The 23,181-nt window shown below is 47.4% G+C and overlaps 1 protein-coding gene across 4 annotated transcripts in view; it reads left to right on the top strand.

Annotated features, from left to right (window-relative positions):
• Positions 1-23,181, top strand: part of TANC1 (tetratricopeptide repeat, ankyrin repeat and coiled-coil containing 1) — a 299,529-nt gene that overhangs the window by 122,425 nt on the left and 153,923 nt on the right. The window lies entirely within an intron of this gene.

Genomic DNA, 23,181 nt, shown 5'->3' with positions numbered 1-23,181 from the left:
CTGATGTCTTAAGTGTGATGGAGAGTACTTTGAAGATACGGTTGTAAAAAATTTAAATACGTAGCTTTGGAAAAATAATCTGGTTTTGTGGGGGTTCCCCCTCATTATATGTGTGTATATGTAAATGCAAGAGCAGCAGCACAGTGGTTAAAGCACTCTGTCTATAACTGAGATGGCAAAGGCCAGGGGGGGGTATCCACCAGCCATTCCCCGGGGAGAAGGATGAGGCAGGCAGCTTCCACAAAGATTTACCGCCTGGGAAGCTTGATGAGGCTGAATTGTCTCTATGGTGGTCCACTGTAATGGAAAAGGAAACTTCATTTGCAGTACTTACGGAGCAGGCTGCTGCGGGGTAGACTTTGACTCAGACAGAGAAAGGGCAGACTTGCGTCGTCCTCGGTCCATAGTAACTTTCCACTGGCTGATTTCCAGAAGTAGATGCCTGGCATCTTTTTCCAGTCTGTCTTAGTTTAGAAGCTTCATTGCAGCCTGTCCTCCATTGGCGAGTTCGTTTGTACTTGAAATCCGGTGGCATGGTCTCCAGCGCCGTAGGGCCATCCAAGCTGCTGCAGTATGAGAGAGTGATGGGTTGTGGTCATTTGCAGTAGGGAAAAATAATGGAGCAGTTAAGGGCCTCTATGGGTTGGGCTGCGAACAGCAAGGTCAGCAGTTCGAAATCGCCAGCTGCTCTGAGGGAGAAAGATCAGGCTTTTTCGCCAGTCAGGAGCTGGTCTCAGAAACCCACCGAAGCACTTCCACCCTGTTCTATAGGTGTGTTCTGAGTTGCCATCGACTTAATGGTATTTGACTTCAAGGGATTTTTTTATCGTCAAACCTAACCTCACGTCACAAATTTTTTTTTACATTAAAGTGCCTTGTCAACTAAACAATTACTTTATGTAGCTTTTGTTATGTGTAGCCTCTTACGTCCCATAAACTCCATATTTGAATTTCCAGATACTCTATATGAGGGGCCCTGATGGTGCTGTGGATTAAGCATTGGGCTGCTAGCCAACGATCCAGTGGTTCAAACCCATCAGCTACTGCTTGGGAGAAAGATGAGGCTGTTTTCTTTTCTCTTTTTTTGAGGCTGTTTTCTTCTGTGAAAGATTTACAATCTCAGTAAACTTAACTAGATCGCTGAGTTGGCATTGACTTGACGAGAGTGGGGTAATAGTAGGTGGCCTATTTATATTTGATTTAGCCTCTCCCGTGACTGTCTTCCACCCCAACCCCCCCCCCCACCTTCCCCTGTCCCCATGATCTAAACCTATAAACTTGATCCCTTTAATGGAATGGAGATTGTGACCTTGTATTCATTGTGCAGTTATCAAAGATGTGCATCAACGCTGACCAGGTGGGTAACTTTATCCCTGCTGTATCTTAACACATCAGCTTTAGAGCTCTGTCGAGTCTCAACTGTTAAAGTTAGCGAGGTGTGAGTGTCTCCATCATCCCTGTGCCAGGTCAGTTACAGCACACCAGCCATCAAAGAACCCAGGTGCACTCTGAGGTGCTTGCTTGTCCTTTGTTCTGTGACACTGTCTTAGGGGTTAAAAGAAAAGCAGTATTGAGCAGCTGTTTTTGATTCTTCACCCTTCAAGTTTATGCCCGAGAATTGCCCATCTTTAAGGGCATATGAGAGCCTTGCACTGCCAGATTTGGCGCACGATGACGTTCTTAGTGCTTAGCACGCCGTGTGTGTCGGGGTGAGGACGTCTCTGCTGGGCATATGCGCACGCTGCTGTGGTGGTTTGGGTTCTTGTGGTAGATGGCTTATGGGATTGGCTGGTTGCAGAGAGGTTGCCGGATGCCAACTCTGGGTTAGAGGAGGAGAGAGCCACTCAGACACCGTTATCTATTCCTGGTTATTATCTCACAGTTGAATGATTTCTATGAGAGTGATTCAGAGTCCCTGGCTGATACAATTAGCTACACAAAAGATTGGAGGTTCCAGGCCTCCCCAGAAGGAAGGCATGTTGCTCTACCTCTGAAAAGCCATCCATTGAAAGCCCTTGGGAGTACAGTGCTGCCGACACCCATGTAGCCACCAGGAGTCGGGCGGGACACCAGTTGGTTGTGTCTAAGGAAGGCCTTACCTCTTTGGGAGAGGTGGTTTTTTTCTCTTGTGGAAGCAAATGTTCCAGACATTTGAGGTTATCTAGAAAATGTCTAAACACCAACTGTTGAAAGCATTTATATGTTTGACAGCACATTTATACATTCTTACTTATTCAGCTTATAAGTGGAATACATTACTTCAGTGATTATAAACCCTATTGTACGAACCACCAAGAAAAAGCTTATCCATTAAACTGGAGCAATACGTTATCACCTGGTGTATTTATTTAATGAAGATTCCTTTCAACTGCTTTTTTCTTTAAATTTTGTGCTTATGCAAAGAATTTTTTAATATTAAAAATAATTTTATTGGGAGCTCATACAACTTATCACAATCCATACGCACATCAATTGTGTGCATAGACTTTTAAGAACACTAGTTGTGTCAGAAAGTTGTTTTAAAATCACCCCTTTCCAAGGAAAATGGAATGCAATTGGTAATGTGTCCTTCTCAAGCTCTCCCTCGAGTCTGGTTTTTCTGAGTCGGTTGTCAGTACCCATGCTCCTGCACACGGTACCATTTTTTTTAAAGATCATTTTATTGGGGGCTCTTCTGGCCATTATAACACCCTGTACATCAGTTGTATCCAGCATATTTCACTGTATCATTCTTCTGGGTCACTAAGTGCATCGGTGATGCAGCATTTCCTGGGCCCTTCCTTGTTTTCGCCAGAACTTTCTATGAATCTAAAGGCGTCTGCTCTGCAAGTGTAATGCCATTCCTAAAGGAGGTTTAATGGAAAGCTTTCAGGCAAAACCCGGAGCTCACATTCCTTCCACGATGGACTTTGGTGGTTTGTTGACTGAAACCTTGAAGAGGGAGGTTAGTCTTGTCTTTACAGCACACGTAATAACCCAGGTTTTCATCTTCACAACCACCTCCACACACCGCCCACCGATAGCGATTTGAAGATGCCATTAACGAGAATGCTTGCTTTGGTTTTGGAAAATAAAAAGTATGGAAAATAGGACTTTTGAATCAATGCCCAGTAGGCTGTATGCTCATAGTAGAAAAGTTTGGAAAATACTGGTTAAGAATCAAAACAAACAGGACATTCTGTATCTTTTGCTTCATCCTTTTGTCTTGGGAAAATGAATAAAGTTTTGTTGTACCGTAATTTGTGCGAGTATGTACATTTTGACGTACTTGCTAAAAACTGACCCCCTCCAAAATAAACAACAAAAAACCACCAAAAAGCACCACTAGAAAGTAACATACCTCTGTGTACGTCTTTGATTATGTTGAAGCCCTGGTGTGTGTGCGTAGCAGGTGACGCATTGGCCTATAAACCACAGGGTCAGCAGTTTGAAACCACCAGCTGCTCCATGGGAGAAAGGCGGCTCCCTACTCTCTGAAAGGAGAGCCTCGGACACTCACAGGGCAGGTCTGCTTTGTCCTGCAAGGTTGCTGTACGTCGGAATCAATCGAGGGCAGTGAGTCTGGAGGTTTGTGATCCTTTTATTAGAATTATGATGCCATGTAGAATTCCACAGCGTGGACTTAATAGTGAAAGAGATGAACTTGACAGAAGCGCTTGGTGCCTGTTGCCAAATTATTTCCCAGAAAGGTCGTCTTGGCGGCCACCTGTGTAAGCAGTGTGTGAACATGCCCGCTTGAGGTCTCATATTGGCATTGCATATGTTATGGGCTTTAATGATCTTTGCCAATTTTATAGGTTATGACTTGCATTTCATTTTTAATGAGCACTTCTTTGAGGTTGGCAGACCTCTTTAAGTGGTTAGTTGCCTATTTATATCCCCTCCTCTGTATGCCTCCTCATGTGACTTCTAGCAGGACCTTTTAAAGAGGCTTGCCTGCCAGTCGTTCTCTTTGTCTAGAGTGGTTTGGATCTGTGGTAGTTGGCTATTCTTCTAGTCCGTCGTGGGGAGGATTGACAGTGAAGTTGTGAGCAGTGAGAGTGCTGCCTACCTGGGATGGCCAAACGGCTTCCGTGCATTACGTTTTCACCAGGCTAGCGGTCTGCTTGTCTGACCGTCTTACGGTCAAGACATGGCTTGCCTAGAGAAACCACAATAAGAGCATAAAACCAACTAAAACAAGCCCCCAGTTGTCCCCAGCACTTGATAGCATTCTGCTTCTGTATGCAACCAAAACAGTGCGCTCTGCTTCCTCCTCCCCCGTAGGTGGCTGCTGTGCAGGGCACTGATTTCCTGGGGAGCTGCTGACAGCAAGCAGGCAGGGGCGGATCCACCTGGGCCTCTCTTACACACTCTTGCATTCTTATGTATAAACCTTTAGCCATCGTAGAAGATGGTTAGCTAGCTACAAGGGGCCTTCTGAAAATTGACTGGGAAATGGAATTCAAAGGTAATGGAATTTTTACATGAAAATTGTGAGCCTCCTGTAGAGGTTTTATTCTCAAAAGTCTGGCAAATAATGAAACTTGAATGGTCTTAATCGTAGAGGGGACTGGGGAAATGTAGTTCTCTCTCTTCCGTTTTGAGGCTGCATGGAAAAGGGAGTCACGGGTGGTTCAAATAGCAAGCACTCCTCTGCCAGCCTAAAGTCCCTGAGAAGAGAGGCCTGGTGACTTCCTCTAGGGAAACCAGCCCTTGACAACCACGTGGCGCCTTGTCCCATGCCATAGACAGGGGCATGGGTTAGACTGAACTCGATGGTGGCTGCTTTACTGAGCCCAAGGTCATAACATCAAAGCAAAGATCTCAAAGTGTGCTTATGCCGGGCCAGCTCGCTTATGTTATCCATCGCACTAAGCAAAAATCTAAAGGACAACATACCTTTGAGATACTGCCTAGAAGAGTTCCTTTACATTTATAATTTCTCCAGGGAGAGCTTTTTTAGTTGGTTCAGTTTTCCCTCCGTGAAAGCATTTTTCCTAGAAATATGGAGAGTCTGTGCTCTTAAGCTCCCCTCATGGTGTTGTAGTAACTGTTTCTCCTTCATGTATTTTAAACCAGACTCTGCTTGTTGTCCTTGAGACTGCTGTGCAATCCACCCTGGTTTGCAGTCATTGGTTTCTGTAAAGCAATTCAAACTAAATAGGTGGACAGGTAAATCCAAAGGAGACCTACTACCATTGAGTCCATTCCAAATCACAGTGGCCCTATGTAGTCTCATCTTTGTCCTGTGGAGCAGCTGGGGGGTTTGAAGACAAGTGGGGGGGACCCACTGTAAAATTATTAAAAGTAAAGGTAACACCTCTATTTCTTCTTCCCTTTTCACCTCCACAGAGGCACCTGATGCCAGTAATTTATTATGTGATCTCTCTGCATAGTTTCAGTGCGTATGCACTGGTGCTCTCTCACACATAAATGTGTATACATACATGATATACACACATACACACATATATACACGCATGCACACATGTCATATACCAGCAGTGCTCCTGTGTGTATTTATGTGTGTGTGTAAAACCAAAACCAAACTCCACACCGTTTAAATGAATTTTACTCTGTAAACTGGTCTGTTGACCACATGGGTTTTAAGGCATTTCCCTCCTGGGGCATACACATTGGGTGACGTTAGTCGTGTACAGTTGGTTGCACTGTTCCCCACTTGATGAGCACTAAGCTGTCTCTGTTGTCATTGGTGGTCTCATTATAAGCAGTGGACTTCTTTATAACTTTTCATGCTTTCATGAGAATAATTATAAGAAAAACTAATTCTCCTAGAGTTTGTCACATTGCCATTGCCACCTTCGCCAGCAATTTTAAAAATCATTTTATTGGGGCTCATACAACTCTTATCACAATCCACACATACATCAGTTGAGCAAAGCACACCTATACATTCGTTGCCCTCATCATTCTCAAAATTCGCCTTCCACTTGGGTTCTTGGAATCAGCTCATTTTCCCTTTTTCTCTCCCTCTCCCTCCCCGCTTCCCCCTCCCTCATGAACCCTTAATAACTTTTAAGTTATTTTATCTTACACTGCCAGTGTCTCCCTTCACCCACTTTTCCATTGCCCATCCCCCAGAGAGGAGGTTATATGTAGATCCCTGAGATCGGTTCCCCCTTTCTACACCTCCTTCCCTCCTGGTATCACCACTCTTACTGTTGGTCCTGAGGGGTTCATCTGTCCTAGATTCCCTGTGTTTCCAGATCCCTACTGCACCGCTGTGCATCCTCTGGTCTAACCAGGTTTACAAGGCAGAATTGGGATCATGATAGTTGGAGGAAGCGTTCAAGAACTAGAGGAAGGTTGTGAGTTTCATTGTTGCGACACTGAACCCTGAGTGACTCATCTCCTCCCCACTACCCCTCTGCAAGAGGCTCCAGCAATTTTTAAGAATGATTTTTTATTCCTCTCAAACCAGTATAGATTATAGTCACTGCCTCATTTATGTAAGTATGATAGATGAAACTTATGTTTCAGTTTTAATTACAATGTCTTCAGAGCGAATCCAAGCAGATTTTTGCATGCTCATTGACCATTTAAGGCCATGCCAAGTCAGACAGACATTCCTGGTTGTGTATCCTGACTCCGGAGTTGAGCAGCTGTATGGATTTGGGCAAATATGTAACCTCTGCATTTCAGGGCCCTTAGGAGGATCAGGCAAGCTAGTATTTGTAAAGTGATTAACCCACGAATGGCACGCAGTACGTGCTACGTAAGTATTTGTAAACAGTAACTAAAAATTACTTTTTATAGCCTGCCTGTGTGTTTACCTGCTTTTCTGTTGGCTCCAGGAAAGCCCCTTGTAATCTTTCGTTAAATGGTTAACCATGGTGGGGGGCTTACTAGCCTCAGTCTCTAGTAAGTCAAACTCGTGTGTCAGGTGGAAGTTTGAATTGCAAAGCCTGGAAAAGCTTCGTCTAGTCACCTTTCAGTTTTGATAGGCTTAGGTGGGGGACTTTGTAATGATTCTGTGCGCTTCAGGTTGAAATCTTACCGAGAGGTTATAAATCATTATTCCAGGGAGCTCCAATTTCTTTCGCTGCCTGGCGTGTGAGTTTTGATGCTACTAATCTGATTAAAATCTCTGAGCGCTACACCCTCACCTCTAAGAGTCTGAAGATTAGTGAGGCTGGAGTGCTTTGCTCTGCCGCCCCCAACCCCCAATAGATTAAAATTGTTAACGTGATCATTAAACAGAACAAAACTTGCTGCCATCGAGTTGATTCTGGCTTGTAGCGACCCTATAGGAAGGGTAGAACTGTCCCTGTGGGTTACTAAGACTAACTCTTTATGGGAAGTCGAAACACCCCCCATCCCATCCACCCCCACAAAAAAAAAACAGCTGGTGGTTTTGAACAACTAACCTTGCACGATCTTTAGGTGTCTTCAAATCCAATCTGGGTTGTGGGAGAGCCAGCTTCTAGATAAAATGGGAATTCTAGTTTGGCTTCAAGGGGCATAGAGCATCCCAGCCGGGCTGTACTCACTAGAATAGCCGACTGTTTGATTTTTTGGTGTTTCAGTTGACTTGCTTGTGAATGCAATGATGATCTTTATATTCCGTGTTCTCTTCTGGGAGGGGATTATGCTTGGGACCGCTAACTGACTGCAAGGTCTTTCAGTTTACAACCACCAGCCGCTCTGCGGGAGAAAAATGAGGCTTTCTGCTCCCAGAAAAAATTAAACTACTCACTGCCATTAATTTGATTCTGATTCATAGGAACCCTGTGAAACAGAACAGAACTGCCCTGTGAGTTTGCGACTCTAAATTTTTATAGGGAATAGAAAGTCTCAGCTTTCTCACAGGGAGTGGCTGGTGGTTTTGAACTATTGACCTTGTGATTATCAGCCCAACTTGTAACCCACTATGCAGCTAAGGCCCTCGCAGAGAGATGCCATCTCGGAAACCCATAGGACCAGTTTTACTCCGTCCTCCAGGGTGGCTGAGTCAGAATCGACTCGATGGCAATGGGATCTGTCACTCGGTTGTGATGAGTGAGTGTCAGTGAGATGGTGCAGGTTGTTTGCATTTTGCAGTTTCGTCAGTCTTAGTCATGGTGTGGGTATTTTCTTGTTCTTGTGATATGCTTTTTCTTATCATATATTTGATTTTGGAAAGTGCCCATTAAGCAAGGAAGTCAGTAACACTCGTATTGCTCATTGCGTGCGGTGGAGTGGCTTCTGCCTCATGGAGACCCGTATGACAGAGTAGACCACAGAGTTCCTGGGACCCCATCGTCACGGGGACACGTCTTCTCTCCCACACAGCCTTTAGGCCAGTGGTTCTCAACCTTCCTAATGCTGTGACCTTTAATACAACTCCTCCAACCATAAAATTATTTTCATTGCTACTTCATAACTGTAATTTTGCTGCTGTTATGAATCAGGCGACCCCTGTGAAAGGGTCGTTGGACCCCCAGGTTGAGAACCGCTGCCCTAGCCTTTCTGTGGACTACTGAGCGCTTAAGCCACTACATCACCAGGGCTGCTTCCGCTCAGAGGAGCATTTACATTTATATCAAGTGCTTGTGATACGCATTGTTTTGGGTGGAGGAGTAAGAGAAGTCTCTTTTTTCCTTAAGACATTAAAGAAATTAGCAAGCGAACTGCATTTTACCAGGAAATGAATCTTTCTGGGAGAGAGAACAAAAGCCAAAACAATGCTAATCCGGGTTGCTTTTTATTACGTGCTTGCTGTGTAGAAGGCAGTGTGCTAAGTGCTTATAAGCAGCGGGGTCCACACCGCCATGAGCTTATGTGTATCTTACTCATTTTATAGCAAAGGAAATGGAGACTTAGAGAGGCTGAAGAAATAGCTAAGGCACCCAGACACGAAGTGACGGCAGAGCCAGAATTTGAACTTCTCTCCCGTCTCCAGAGCCCACAGGTGGTCCAGCTTTATAACTGGAAGACACTGATTGTGAAGCCAGGCTGCTTGGGTTCAGTTCCCAGCTCAAGCTGTCTGGTCTTTCAATGGGTCCTTTTCTGTACCCGTGAAGTGGAGATGTCCTAGAATTAACTGACATGCCACCGTGGTTGTTGGCAGCAGTGAAGGGTTAAATCCGTTGCGGTGCATGGTGCAGTGCCTTGACTACACCAAGCCTCTTCCATTTCTTTGCGCTTCTGTAATTTCTAGATTATTCTGGCTGTCTGCTGCCCCTTGGCATTTCAGTGAAGGGTGGTATCAGGTATTTTTGTTTGCTTAGCTCACTTGTCTTGTGTGGCAGACACGACCCTTGCCAGTCCATCTGGGGCAGCTGGAGGAAAGAGTCACAGTAAGAGGCAGCTCCTTCTCGGAGTGCGGTAGGGAGAGTAGCCACCAGCAGTCTGGGAGGGCACGTGTTTGCTTCTAGAGGGAAGGGCTGTGAGGGCTGAAGACAAGGACCCCAAACCAGAAGCTTCCATCTCTGCAAAGATAAGGGTGTGTGTGTGTGTGTGTGTGTGTGTGTGTGTGTGTGTGTGTGTGTGTTTTGAATGCATGGGTGCATGTGTGTACCTGTGCACTCACAGTCAGGATGTTGTGCACTTGTGATTCTGCATGCACAGTGAATTTCCAAGAATGGATCTTAGTGTCGTTGTCTAGTGCAGTGACTTGCCCTGGGACACTTGTAACACGTTCAAATGCCTACCAGACGTACGGAGTCTCACCAGGCCTGAGGTCCAAGCATCTATATTGTTTGGGGACCCTAACCAGATAAAACCCTTGGTTGGCCAGGCTTGGGAACCCACAGGTGCTATTTCTTCCCATGTCTGTGTGAGGCCTCTCCCAATCGGCCATGGCCGAGACGTGTATATAGTTTGGAAAATTCTCAGGAGAAGATCACCCATTTACTTAAACCCAGGTCTTGGCAGCCCTGAAAAGTTGGATTTGAAGTACAAGTATAAAAGTAGATGAGGTAAAGGATTCCAGGATAAAAATAACAAAAGGGACAGGGTTTGAGCAAAAGCATTGGCGTCTTTCATAACAGTTGATTGGGTTCTGGGTTTGTGCTGGTTCCTCATCGACATTTGCTTATTCTCATGCTCTGCTTGCATGTTAAATGCGTGAAAAGCGATGACTGATATGCGGCACCTCGGTGGCGTGGGTGACTCACTGGGCAGCTAGGTGCGAAATCAGCAGTTCTAAGTCATCAGCTGGCCCCAGGAGAAAAGTGAAGCTTTGGACCCCTGCAAAGCGTGAGAGTTCTGGACCCCACAGGACCAGTGTGCTTTGTCTGCCCTTTAGGGTCGGAATGACTCAGAATCAATGCTTCGTGTACAGACAGCTGGTGATGGGCCCTTTTCCCAGAGTGCAACTCAAAGGAGAAAAAAAATGAATGAAGCTATAAGTCATTCTCCCTATCTGTAGCTGAGACCGCATGAGCAGCGAGGAATGTTAATATGGTTAACTATAGTGACACAATATTGACTTGGTTGCTAAGATATTTTGCAAGGCATGTCTTTGAGGCTGCTGTTTTGGGAACTGAGCAGTTTGTGTGTGTGTGTGTGTTGCTGGTGGTGGTGGTCAAGATATTTTGCAAGGCATGTCTTTGAGGCTGCTGTTTTGGGAACTGAGTGTGTGCGTGCGCGTGTGCGTGTGTGTGTGTGTGTGTGTGTGTTTTGCTGGTTGTGGTGGTCATGATGGTGGAGCAGGAACGGATTGAACAAAATAACAGACGCAGAACATGCAGGGGTCCTCACACTGTGTAAACGGGGGGCCAGTTCACTGACCCTCAGACCCATTGGAGGGCCGGACTATCGTTTAAAAAAAAAAACTATGAACAAATTCCTATGCACACTGCACATTTCTTATTTTGAAGTAAAAAACCCCAAGCGGGGCAAAAACACCCGGCGGGCGGGTTAGGTGTCCTCGGCAGGCCGCAGTTTGAGGACGCCTGGCTGTGTCCTCCCGCCCGTGGAACATCCCCATGTGTACAACTGATGTAGTTTCGTCTTTCCAGAACGGGAACCGAATTGATTGTATTGCATATTGAATGTGCTTTTGTGGGGAAGACCCATTAAGTGTTGCTTAGAAACTTGGAGGCATTTCTTCCAAAGTGTTTATAGATCACCTCTTCCTTGTAAGGTGCTGAAGTAAGATAAATGGTAGCAGCTCCCATTGATTCTCCGCCTTTGCTTTTGTAATGAAGCCTGCTGGCAGTCACTTTGCTACCAGGACTGCCGGAGTTTGGATTTGAGGAGGTGGTGTACTGGTGATGGTGTTGTTCTAAAAGTCATTTTTCCTCCACTCATTTTTCCACCCCCAAAATGTCAGCATGTCCAAGATGACAGAATGTTCCTGATGACTACCGTTCACAGAAACACAACTTGCTAAATTATCTGTGGGTGACAGTCGAGAGTCAGTGCCTATAGGGTTGGACGTTTGGTACGCATCCTGGGTAGCAGTCACGGTGTGGGGATGCAGCCCATGTAAATGCCACGGTTATTGGGAATTCTGAACTTGAAGTCAGGACCACCTTGACCCTTAAAGTCTGGCACCACAGGCACGTTCTCTAACCTCCCTAAGCTTTTGTTTCCGCGTCTGTAACCAGAGGGCAAAGATGTGAGTAGAAGGAATATGCTGTAAGTAAAGTGCTGAGGAAAGGTGTCTGACACACGGAAAGGACTTAGTGACGGCCACCTTAGGACAGACAGAGCCGTGGAAGACTTATAATACGGAGAAAGCAGAACTGAACAAAACTTCTGAAGTGTTCAGAGGACCTTCACGTGACATGCCCCACTTCACCTCGTGATGATGGATGGGGCAGCCATGCGGTCCAGGTGGAGGGCTGTGCCGGCATCATTCCCCTCCCACCTCAGAGAGCCCTGTGGAAAAGTGGGCTATTGGTAAAAATCATGAGGGTGTGTTTGAGAGGGGAAGGTCCCCAATGGCGCAGTGTCTGCCCCCCACCCCCCAACCAAGTGGTGAAGATGGAGGCAGAGATGGGAGTGACATGCCACAAGCCAAGGAATGCAGACCGCTGCCAGGCACGGATTCTCCCTCGGGGCCCAGCGAGGGCACAGTTCCAGACCCCTGACCACCTCAGACCACCGCGCCTGCAGTCTGGCATCCAGGACGTCTGTGAAAATCAATTTGGGTGGTTTCCAGCCACCAAGCGTGTGTGCGTTTGTTGCGGCAGCCTCAGGAAACTAATGGAGGCACTGATGGGAGCAGGGCCCTCGCTCGGGAGCTTGACCTGCTTCCACAGAGGGGTCCGGAGCATTTGCCCGTGGATGTAAACGAAGAGGGTACAAATGGATGTTTCAAATCCATGTTAATGGAAAGTAAGGTTTATCTTTTAGCATCCTCAGGAAAACATCAAACTGAACATGTCAGATGGGGAACTCACACACACGCACCCCTAAAAATGACCATCAATCTTAGTGGGCTTCCTTCCAGCATCTGCTTGCATGTCTGTTTTCCGTAATGATTATATGGCAGGTGGAAAGCTGTGTAGACTGGCTCTGCTGATATTGTTCGTTTTGTAAGTTAAACTCTTTAGCATTGAAAATGGTCACTGTGGGTGCTTGCTTACAGGGGGCTGAGAGGGGTGAAGCCCCGGGGCCCAGGCATTGTCATTGTAGAGCGCTGTGTCACAGGCTAGGACCAGTCAGGGTTTTCAGCAGCCACCTGAGAAGGCAGGCCGGCTGTGCTGCTGGGAAGCAGTAGGCGGTGGGTAAAACCTTACACGTTTCCTGAGCGAGAGGCAGTGGCAGCAGAGAGCGACGGTTGAGTGAGGTGCTGGAAGGCTGGGGTTGGGAGAGCATAGTGCTCCGTCATTTTTCCCCTTAGTGTTTTTAAGCCATGACATCCTCCTTGTTAGTGCCATTCGTGGCTGGTCTCCAGGCAGCCTCAGGCTTGCAGAGTGGACTGCTCCGTGGGGCTTCCGAGGAAGTTGTCAGAGGTCCTGGTGGGTTCAAACCACCAACCTTCCAACTCGGAGTTGCATCACCAGGGACGACTCCTCATTCTAGAATACCATATATACTCGTGCATAAGCCAAGTTTTTCAGCACAAAAAAAATGTACCGCGAGGTGTAACATCTCACGGGTGATTGCCATTCCTCCGCTGTTCATTCAAAGCCCCGCTGACACTGCAGGGCTTTGAATGTTTGTTTACTCACATCTAACCAAGTAGAGCCGTCCTATGACGTGGACGGCTCCAATTCACAGAAGCACTGTAGTGATTCACTTAAGCCGGCAGCTGAACCGAAAGGGATGTGTCTGTGGCTGCGCTCTGTCTCTCCCCTCTGGTCTCTGTGTTAATTCACATCCTGCATTTCCCACTGTAGGCTTATACTCTAGTCAATCAGTTTTTCTGGTTTCCCAGGTAATAATTAGGTATCTCAGCTTACACTCGGGTCGGCTTATATTCGAGTATATATGGTAGTTTGTTTAACCTCCAAACTCTTAAGACTTGCCCCAAGAATGGTATGGACCGGGTATTTCCTGAAACGTTGGATATCAGAGGATAGTTTGTTGCTATATGCATGTGATAGAAAAGGGTTTGGTCAATGAAACTCAAAACTTTCCTCTAGTTCTTGAACGCTTCCTCCCCTCCCAATGATCATGACCCCAATTCTACCTTGCGGACCTGGTTATTCCAGAGGATGTACAGCGGTGCAGTGGGGATCTGGAAACACAGGGAATCTTGGACGGACGAACCCCTCAACACCAGCGGTGGGAGTGGCGACACCGGAGGGAAGGGGGTGTAGAAAGGGAGAACCCATCTTGGAGATCTATGTATAACCTCCTCTCTAGGAGATGGGCGATGCAAAGGTGGGTGAGGGGAGACGCCGGGCAGTGTAAGATAAGATAAAATAATTATAAACTATTAAGGGAGCAGGGGAAGGAAGGAATGGAGGGGGGGGGGGGAAGGAAACCGAGCTGATTCCAGGAACCCAGGTGGAAAGCGAATTTTGAGAATGACGAGTGCAATGAATGTATAAGGGTGCTTTGCTCAATTGATGTATGGATGAATTGTGATAAGAGTTGTATGAGCCCCAATAAAAAGATTTATTTAAGAAAATAAATTAAAAAGGGTTTTGTTTTATCAACTCTGATCATGCTACCTACCCCACCCCCAAAACAATTTTTTTTATTGTAGATATTTTTTTTTACTTCTGACTTTGTGTTGGAGAGGTGATGTCTTGAGGGCAGTGGGGTTTTCCTTGCTTAGAATCTTTGCATCATTTAAATGTTTGCCCCTTTCCTTTTGTTAACTGCCTGAGCCATCGGTGATCATTTTGCTTTGCACTTTTCACTTCGTAGCCAGCTCGCCTTACCTTATCTCTAATCTTAAAACCACATCAACGAGCCCAACCTCACACACTGCCAGCAAGTCTACCTCTTAGTGACCCTATCAGGTAGTTGCTGAGACCATACAGCTCTAAGAGCCCAACCTCACACACTGCCAGCAAGTCTACCTCTTAGTGACCCTATCAGGTAGTTGCTGAGACCATACAGCTCTAAGGGGCAGCCTCACCTTCCTCCCACAGAGTGGCTAGTGGGTTTGAACTGCCAGTCTTGAAATCGGCCATCCAGAGCCCTAACCCACAGTGCCACCAGAGCTCCTTAACCTCTCTGCCCAAACGCAAACCCTGAGCTCACAGCTGAGTCAATTCCAACTGCTAGGAACCCTACAGAGCGGGGCAGAAGGGCCCCCATTGGTTTCTGAGACTGTAACTCTATGGGAGTAGAAAACCTCTTCTCTTCCCAGGAGCAGCTGGTGGTTTTGAACTGTTGACCTTAGTATTAGCAGCCCAGTGTGCAGCCACTAAGCCACCGAGGTAGTATAGTTTGAATCATCAGAAAAATACTGACGAAGGCTATAGAGACATGTTGACTTGTATTCTGTTGAAAGGGCCTAGCAGTTTCCTGATTTCTTACCCCCCGCCCCCATCATCTTTCTTTGTATATTTAAAGAAGGAGTTCCTTTCCCTAAAAAGATACATACTCCTTCAGTCCCCCACTGTATTTTGTTTTGGAGGCATGGTTGGGGTAGACATTTCATTGAAATGGGAAATCTCTAATTATTGGACTCTGTTGATTCCTGCTGGTAGGAGTACGTGGGAATTGAGGCATAAACACAAGACCAGAGTAGCTCTGTCCCTCCCACAGGCCCACGAACAGATTCATGTCGGTTACGTGAACATTAAGAAAAACCTTTAGAAATACTTGGACAGTGTGACAGGCTGAAGCATGGTGAGGCCACCCTTATGTCACAACCGCAAAGGACACGCCTTTGTCCCCCTTCTGCGCATTGGTGTGGTGGCAACTCCATCTTCAGAGTAGATCTGCGCTCCACGCTGACTGCCACCTGCCACACAGGCAGCCTGGTGGCCCAAATACTTACGCATTTGATTGCTAACTAGGATTTGGAGCCCACCCAAGGCCTGGGGGCCTACTGCTGAGGGTGCAGAGATGGCACCCAGTTCTGGGCTGAAACACCTGTGGCCACCATGCGTCTGAATCAGTGGAAGGTCTGGGTTTTCCTCTGGAAGTAGGTGGTCACACCTCTTCTCTAATCCACCCTCGACTGGACGAGAATTGCCAACCTTTCAGCTGGTTCAACACAAATTGTTCATTCCCGGGAATTCTTCCCTTTCCCAGCAGTCCTTCATCTTTGGGTCATTTCTGCATGTGTGAGTTTGTGTCTACTTCTCTGTCACTGCAGGCTATTTTGGGGTGTTGGAAGGGACTTGGTCAGGGCTGCTAACCAGATGTCGTTTAAAACAGAAGCAGGAATTCATGTTTTCACTGCTGGTGTGTCCTCCGCAGGGACTCTTCTCGGTGTGCTGTCCCCTCCTTTTCTCTCTCGGTCCTGTCCCATCCCAGTCCATTCCCTTTTAGCATTGCATTTTCTCTCTTTCCTCACTCGCTCCCCTCTCTTTCTGTATGCCTCTCTTCTTCCCTCGCCTTCCGCTCCTCGCTGACCTGACGTTCCCAGGCCAGTGGTACCCGTGTCTCTGTGGGATGATTTATTCACCAGCAGGCCTCTACCCCACCGCCATGGGGGATTAGGGCCTGACAAGATACCAGGAGCACGAAATAGGTGCAGTCACTGATGGAAGCGCAGGCCTCTCGGTGCTACTGGGAGTCTGATCGCCTTCAAACCAAAGTACTGACACTTTCCTCCACACAAACCAAGCTCGCTTCCTGTGACTTTGAATGCGGACATCCTTCGTGTAATTGAACCCTGGTTTGCCACTTGCCAAGTTTGGCATAGCCTACCTAGCCTACCTAAGTGGGTGGCTCATTTAGCGTCAAGAGCTGTAGAACCTGGGTCAAGCCTAAAGATTACAGACCTCCTGGTCCTTTCGTGACCCATGAGAACATATATAGAGTACCCCCATCTACAGCCTCTGTAATAGAGTGTAGTGGGAACCTCGGTACTACCTTCAGTGCAGGCTGCCACCTGGTGGGAGCATATATAAGCGTAAGAATTTGAAGAAGCAGCCCTGGCCTCACCAAGCCCAGAATAGAGACTCTTTGGGACACATGCATCCCACTAATCAAAACAAAATCTGTATTCTCTGATTCTCCCCCCCCCCATTTATTTAAAAATTCCTTTAATACCTGAAAACAGTTAAACAACAAAAACCACAGCATGGTAAATGAATTGGTCTTGAAATAATTTATAGGTAGAATATGCATCTAAGGAAAAATGTAAAGCATCTAACAGTGTCCACTCCCACCAATGCTCTTTATTAGTTAGTTCCTCTTCCAAGAGGTGGCACAGCATTGGGCCCTGTGTGCAGAGACACTGGGCGCCTGGAAGCTTATACATCCCCTTGCAGAGTTGGTTCTCACTGAGTAAAATGGTTATGTTTTTGATTTAGTGATGTTGGAATACTGAACACTGAATCCTTGCTCTTAGGGGGACTTAGAACATTACAACTGTCAGCATTAAAATTTTTTTTGCCAACCAGTCAATATACAAGCTTATTTTGTGTGTTTCCGGTTAAAATCAGTGTAATATGTGTTGTCAGCTCATTGAACTCACAGCCAAGAGCACTGTAACTCGGGCCAGAGCAAAGCTTATCCAACTCACAAACTTTCTCCGTGACGTGCGTCACCGGCTCTTGTGCTTCCGAGCACTAGGCGACAGTTGAGCACGTGCTTGGGGGATTGTTGTAAGCAGTGACATCCCCAGTGACGAGCACGCACGGACCAAACAGACCACAGGAAGGACACCGGTCTGCAGCCTGAGCGCTGCAGAGACCAAGTCACAGCGTCGCCTTGCTCGACCACAGCCGGGGACGTCCATCTTCCGCGCCCTCCTCTGCTGTCTGTGCAGGGTCACAAAAGCGCAGGAGGAGTGCGTCTCGGGTAGCGCATACGCTTTTGCTAGTAGGAAAAGTTGAGTAGCGAGAACCCTGAAGTGCCGAGGACCGGCTGGGTAAGGAAGGGGGAGAGTCTCAGAGTGGGAAACGGAAGGGAAAGAGGAAAGGTTTTCATGAACCTTTTGAAGGGCCCTCATCCATATGTCTGCATACTCATATGAATTTGAAAAATAGCTCTACTTTTGGTCGTCTGTGTCTGTGATGGAGTAGTCCTTGCAGGAACCCTTTCCCTCCTGTCCCATCCCCTGGCCTCATAAAGGGAAGGCAAAGAGTTCCCGTCTTTTTGCCTGACGCCACATTCCTGCTTGCACTTTCTAATCACCCGTGAGCTCTCGGTGCCAGGGCCTGAGCTGTACCCCAGCCCAGGTGGAGTCCTTCAAAGCGTAGGAGTGGCCAGAAATGAGGAACCGGTCTACCCACGCAGTGCAGTGGCGGGCCTCGTGTGCAGAGTCCGCAGAGCTGTGGCGTGTGGGGCAGGGTGGGTGGACCTGGGTAGTGAGTATATAAGAGATGGCAAAATCAATTGATGTATGTATATGTATGGATTGTGATAAGAGTTGCATGAGCCCCTAATAAAATGTTTTTTAAAAAATGGCAAAATATAGACTAGCGACGGAGCCTGCCTGCTGGGGGCTTCGTCTTGGGGCTCTGCTCTGTGCCGCGAGGTTCATGGACTTGCAGTACGAAGTGAAACGCAGAGCAGGAGTGAGTTAGGGTGTGGGACGGCTAAGCGTCTCTCCGATCCACTAGGAGTGTGCGGCAGTGGCGGCGGCAGAAGGTGTGCCTGAAAGAAAATTCACCATGGCAGGTCCTGGGGGGTCCCCAGTGAGGAGCGCCCAGGAGTGCTACGGAGCTAATGAGCCCCCGGCACGGAAATCGCAAATAAATGAGGGAGCAGGTTTCTTCTTCACCGTGGCCTAGAACGGTGTGTAGACCGACACACACTATTTTTGGTTTTTCCTATTAGCTATGTAATTTTGGAAAGTAGTTTTTGTTGTTGTTTAGGGGAATGATACTGGACAAGGAGCCCTGGTGGCACAGGGGTTAAGTGCTCAGCTGCTATCAGAAAGCGTTTTGAACCCCCGGGCCACCTTGCGGGAGAAAGGTGTGGATCACAGCCTGTGCCGTCCAGTCACCGAGGTGGAATGACCGGTGGAACTGGGTTTCCGAGTGCTGGGTCGTGGACTCTGGTCCCGGACTGCCTGGTTTCAAATCCCAGCTCGCCGCTCGTTAGCTGACCGGGTGCTGGGGCCAGGGCTGTGATCCTTTCTGTGCCTCGCTTTCATCATCTGAGAAGAGGCATGGTAACAGCACCCACTTCCTGGGGATGCTGTGAGGATGAACTGAGTGGAAAGCAACACTGGGCATTTGCTAGGAGGGGCCGGTCCCTGGAGCAGGACGTCAGGCTTGCTACAGTGAGGGGGGGGTGGGCAGCAAGAAAGAAGGCGGCCCTCAGGGAGATGGACTGACACCGTGGCTGCAACAACGGGTGCGGGCCTAGGAACCATTGTGAGGATGGTGCCGGGCCAGGCAGTGTCTCGTTCATACATGGGTCGGAACCAACTCGATGGCACCTCAAAAACAAAACCCATTGCTGTGGAGTGGACTCTGACTGCTGCTAAATCCCCGTGTTTCAGCGTAGAACTGTGCCTAGATTTCCTGGCGGGAGCCACCTGGAAGCAGATCCTTAGGCCATTGTCCCAAGGCACCTCTGGATCGGCTCATCCCACCAGTGTTTCCGTTAGCAGCCAGTGCTTTATCCACTGCACCACCGGGTGTTTAAGGGAGAAGGACAGGATGCTGGGTGGAGAGTCAGTGAAACAGGATGACCCTGAACACAATGGGCCGACCCAGAACAATCGGGCAGAGGGCGCGGGACCAGGCAGTGTTTTCTTTCATGGTCACTGTCAGTCGGAACCAGCTCAGCGGCACTGGACAAATAGCATGAATGATGAGATGGTGTTTATGGAAAAATGGAATTAAAAGATAGAATTTTTTTCAAGAACTTTTTGATATCTCTCATACTCACTCAGGATAAGTCAAACATGCTGCCCCCGAGGTCCAGCTCATACCCGCACGGGTCTGTGTGTCCGTTGGTCTGTGATCAGCGGAGGGCTGCAGACTAGCGCTTCTCAGGAGTACACTTGCCCTTGGCTCCGTAGGGTGTCTGGTGGAAAGGAACTGCCCAGGGCACCCGGGAGCCCGTTACATTGAAGGATGGCTCCCAGAAGGTTTTTGTGGGTTGTTTTTCAGGGCATGCAAAGCAGTCTTCTTGATACATTTTCTTGAAAGACACAGAACCTTCGTGGGGGGTTATTAAGTTTCAATAAAATTGATGAGAAAAGGCCAAGAGTTGTGCTGAGAAATTGTTTTTCAGTTGCAGCAGTGCACCCATCTTCTGGGGTGGCAAGGGCTCTCCCAGGACTTTCCCTTGGGAACTTAACCCCATCTACCCCCTAGCCATGATCTTGCTCCTTCAGATAGCCTTTTGTTATCTCAAAAAAGCCGGTATCTCAACAAACTCAAAAGTGCGTTGGAAAGGACCACGGTCTGAGTCTCTCGAATACCGAAGCGGCCACTTCATAGAGACCAGTCGGAGCCCAGGAGCCTTTGAGGGGATTATCAAGAGAGAGAGAGAGAGAGACTGCTTTCAGAAGGATGAAGACCCAGATAAGAGGGTGTGCCAGGAAACAATAACTTCACATTTGGATAAAGTTTGCTGTGATTTTGTGGTAATATTTTATTACTTGTAGACACCGTGTTATTGTTAGGTGTCCAGTCAGTTCAAACCTGTAGTGACCACCCTGTACCCAAAAGAACAAAGCAGGGCCCAGGCCTGCCCATCCTCACAATTGTTCTCTGCCTGAGCCCATTGTTGCAGCCGCTGTCCATCCATCCTGTCGAGGGTCTGCTCTCCTGACAACTTGTCCCAAGTGCCTGAGATGAAGTCTCGCCAGCCTTGCCTCCAAGGAGCTTTCTGTCTACTTCTTTCCGGATAGGCCCGCTTGTACTTCAGCGAGCAGTCCCTGGCTCTTTCCGGATTCTTGGCTGGCACCTAGTTCAAATGCATTGACTCCTCAGTGTCCAATGTACACATGCATTGAGGCTATTGAAAATACCGTGGCTGGAGTTAGGTGTACCTTCGTCCTCCTCAAGGTAACGTCCTGCTTTTTAACACCCTAAGGGAGGTCTCGTGTAGCAGATTTACCTAGTGCATCTGATCTCCTGAGTGCTGCTTTCAGGAGCATTGGCCGTCTATCCAAGGAAAATGATGTCCTTGACCGCTCCAGACTTTTCTGTGTATACATACCTTAAAACTCTGTCGAGCTCATGGTGCATCCTAAAACAACCCAACGTTTACTACAAGTGTGTTTTCCTTTTGAGAGCTGAGGGTGGTGAGTTTTCCTGAAATCATTAAAGCATATCTTAAAGGGCGCACTTAGACAATATGAAAGGACGTGCCAGCTTAGTCACTCATGCTTCAGAACGGCCAGATTTGGACATTTGGTTCTATAATGATGAAGTATTAAGAATGGAACTGGGGATGCTCATCCCTGGTCTTTAAGTAGAACCCACTCGGAGGGTTTTTGAAGACAAAGGCCGTAAGATGTTTCTATTAGCCAGATATTTCTCCGCCAGGAGGCTTTGCTGTTTTCTTGTCTCTTGGTGGTATCATCTGGGAATTGGTCATAACGGTGTGAATAATGATTTTGAAAATTGTTTTCTTGGCTACTCTTATCTTACACTTCTTTTAGTAAGTGCACGGTAACAACATGCTGTGGCTGGATCCTGTGGGAGATCCTGTGAGATGTGGTTTAAAAGGCTTCCGAAATGCTACTGGCTATGGTGGGAGGGAATCTTTTCCAGTGTTGCTGTGTGTGTGTGTGTGTGTGTGTGTGTGTGTGGCTAAAACCTTTTGATGGGAAATGTGTTTAAGAGGTTTAAGAGACATTAGTGCACTCTAAGGCAGGGACTACAAAAGATGCCCTAGCACATTGAATGCCCTGCTTTCTGGAAGTGGATAAACAGAACATCACTCTTTGAAGCTTCCCTGCCCTCCTCCTCCTCCGCCTCGCCACTTCAGTGGCACAATGAATAGAAATTGTATTCCTGTATCTTGCAGCCTGATGTACTTTAATGGCTAGGCCTCACTCTTGCCTTCCTTGGGCCTACCTTTCCTAAATTCACTTTGCTTTCATCTCCCAAGCCTGGTTTCTCTCATTTTAAAGAAAGCCTCTAATCCTGAACGTCGTGCATTTTAATCTGCGGTGTTGGCCATTGCCATTCGGCAGCGCTTTCTATTCATCACATTTCCCTTCATTATGGATTTAAATCCCTTTTCACAGGCCGGTTGAGAAAAATAACTTTTAAAATAAAGACATATTGTCGAAAGCGGTTTCAACCTATTTTAAATGTCCGGGCTGAGCTGACTTTATATCCTTTGATGATTCCATTCTCTTTGAACACTTTGATTTATATGTATGTGTGTGCGTGCGTGCGTGCGTTCATGTTATTATAAATAGGAAGCATCTTATCAATGTCCCTGTGCATTTTTTCAGACTCGATTTTGTAATTAAGGAAAGCGGTGACTTTAAGAAGATAGGGGTGTGTGTGTGTGTGTGTGAGAGAGAGTGTGTGTGTATACCTATATAGGTAGGGGCCTCAAAAATTTTGTGGGGAAAAAGTTTCGTTAACTCTTAATTCCGTTTTCCTAGAAATGTTGTGAAGCCCCTTCATATAAAATGTGCTCTGGGTTAGGCCTTGGGCTGTAACTGCAATGTCAGTGGTTCAAACCCACTAGCCATTCCATGGGAATCTGATGAGGGCTGTGTGCTCCCTTAAAGATGTACAATCCTGGAAATCTTACACAGGGTCAGTGTGAGCCAGAACTGTGTCAGTGAAAATGGGATTTGGGGGTTTTCATGCATATAAATACACACAGAGAGAGAAATGACAGATTATATGTGACCTGCAAAGGCTGAAATACTTACTACCTGGCCTTTTACAATGAAAGTGTGTTGGACCCCTTCAACAGGTTTAGCTCATTTTAAAACATGCCTGGTTGGGACACCCTCTCCCCCAGCCCCAAAAGTAAAGTTCTTAAATGTGTAATGTGGTAAGTGTGGGCCCCCTGCAGTTAGCTGGTCAGAGTCCCGACGCCAGCCCTCTGGTCAGCTGGGTGCAGCCCTCCTGTCTGTGAGACTAGGTTTGTGGAATCATACTGGCCGAGATGAAGTGCATGTGGAGAGATAAGTGACTGTCGATGGGGTGTGCGTGCTCCGTGGGAAACACCTGCCAGGTTTTCCTACCCCTGATCAGAAGCCACTGCCTGTGCCGGGCCTGGTCGAGTCTGCAGCGGTGACTAGAGTAGCGATGGGAGTCTGTTAACCATCAGTTAATGGAGACATTTGGATGGGGGGTGGCGTGGGGTGCGGGGATAGTGTTAAAAGACAAACAAGGGAGCTAAAAATAAATGAATACAAAACTATGCCAGCGGGACTGGTTGTTGCAGTGAGATCGACGCCTTTAATTCCTCTTCAGCCTCCTTGAGCATCTGCTGGGGAGAGCTAGGGCAGCCGGAGAACTTGGGTGTTGGGGTGCCAAGGCCAATATCGCATTACTGGCGCAAATGCTCCTAGTAGATTTTCACCTTCTGCCCCTATGACCTTAACCCCTTACCCCCCTCCCCGCCCCACTCTGGTGCTTTTGGAGAGAGCACCTTCTCCAGCTTCCAAGCCCCCAGAGCAGCGGTTCTCAGCCTGGCCAATGCTGCGACCCTTTCATACAGTTCCTCATGGTGTGGTGACCCCCCAACCATAACATTATTTTCCTTGCTACGTCATCACTTTAA

This window comes from Tenrec ecaudatus, chromosome 13 (genome assembly GCF_050624435.1).
Source record: "Tenrec ecaudatus isolate mTenEca1 chromosome 13, mTenEca1.hap1, whole genome shotgun sequence".
Taxonomy (NCBI): domain Eukaryota; kingdom Metazoa; phylum Chordata; class Mammalia; order Afrosoricida; family Tenrecidae; genus Tenrec; species Tenrec ecaudatus.
The sequence above is the reverse complement of the archived record's forward strand: the minus strand, read 5'-3'. Positions and strand labels throughout refer to the sequence as shown.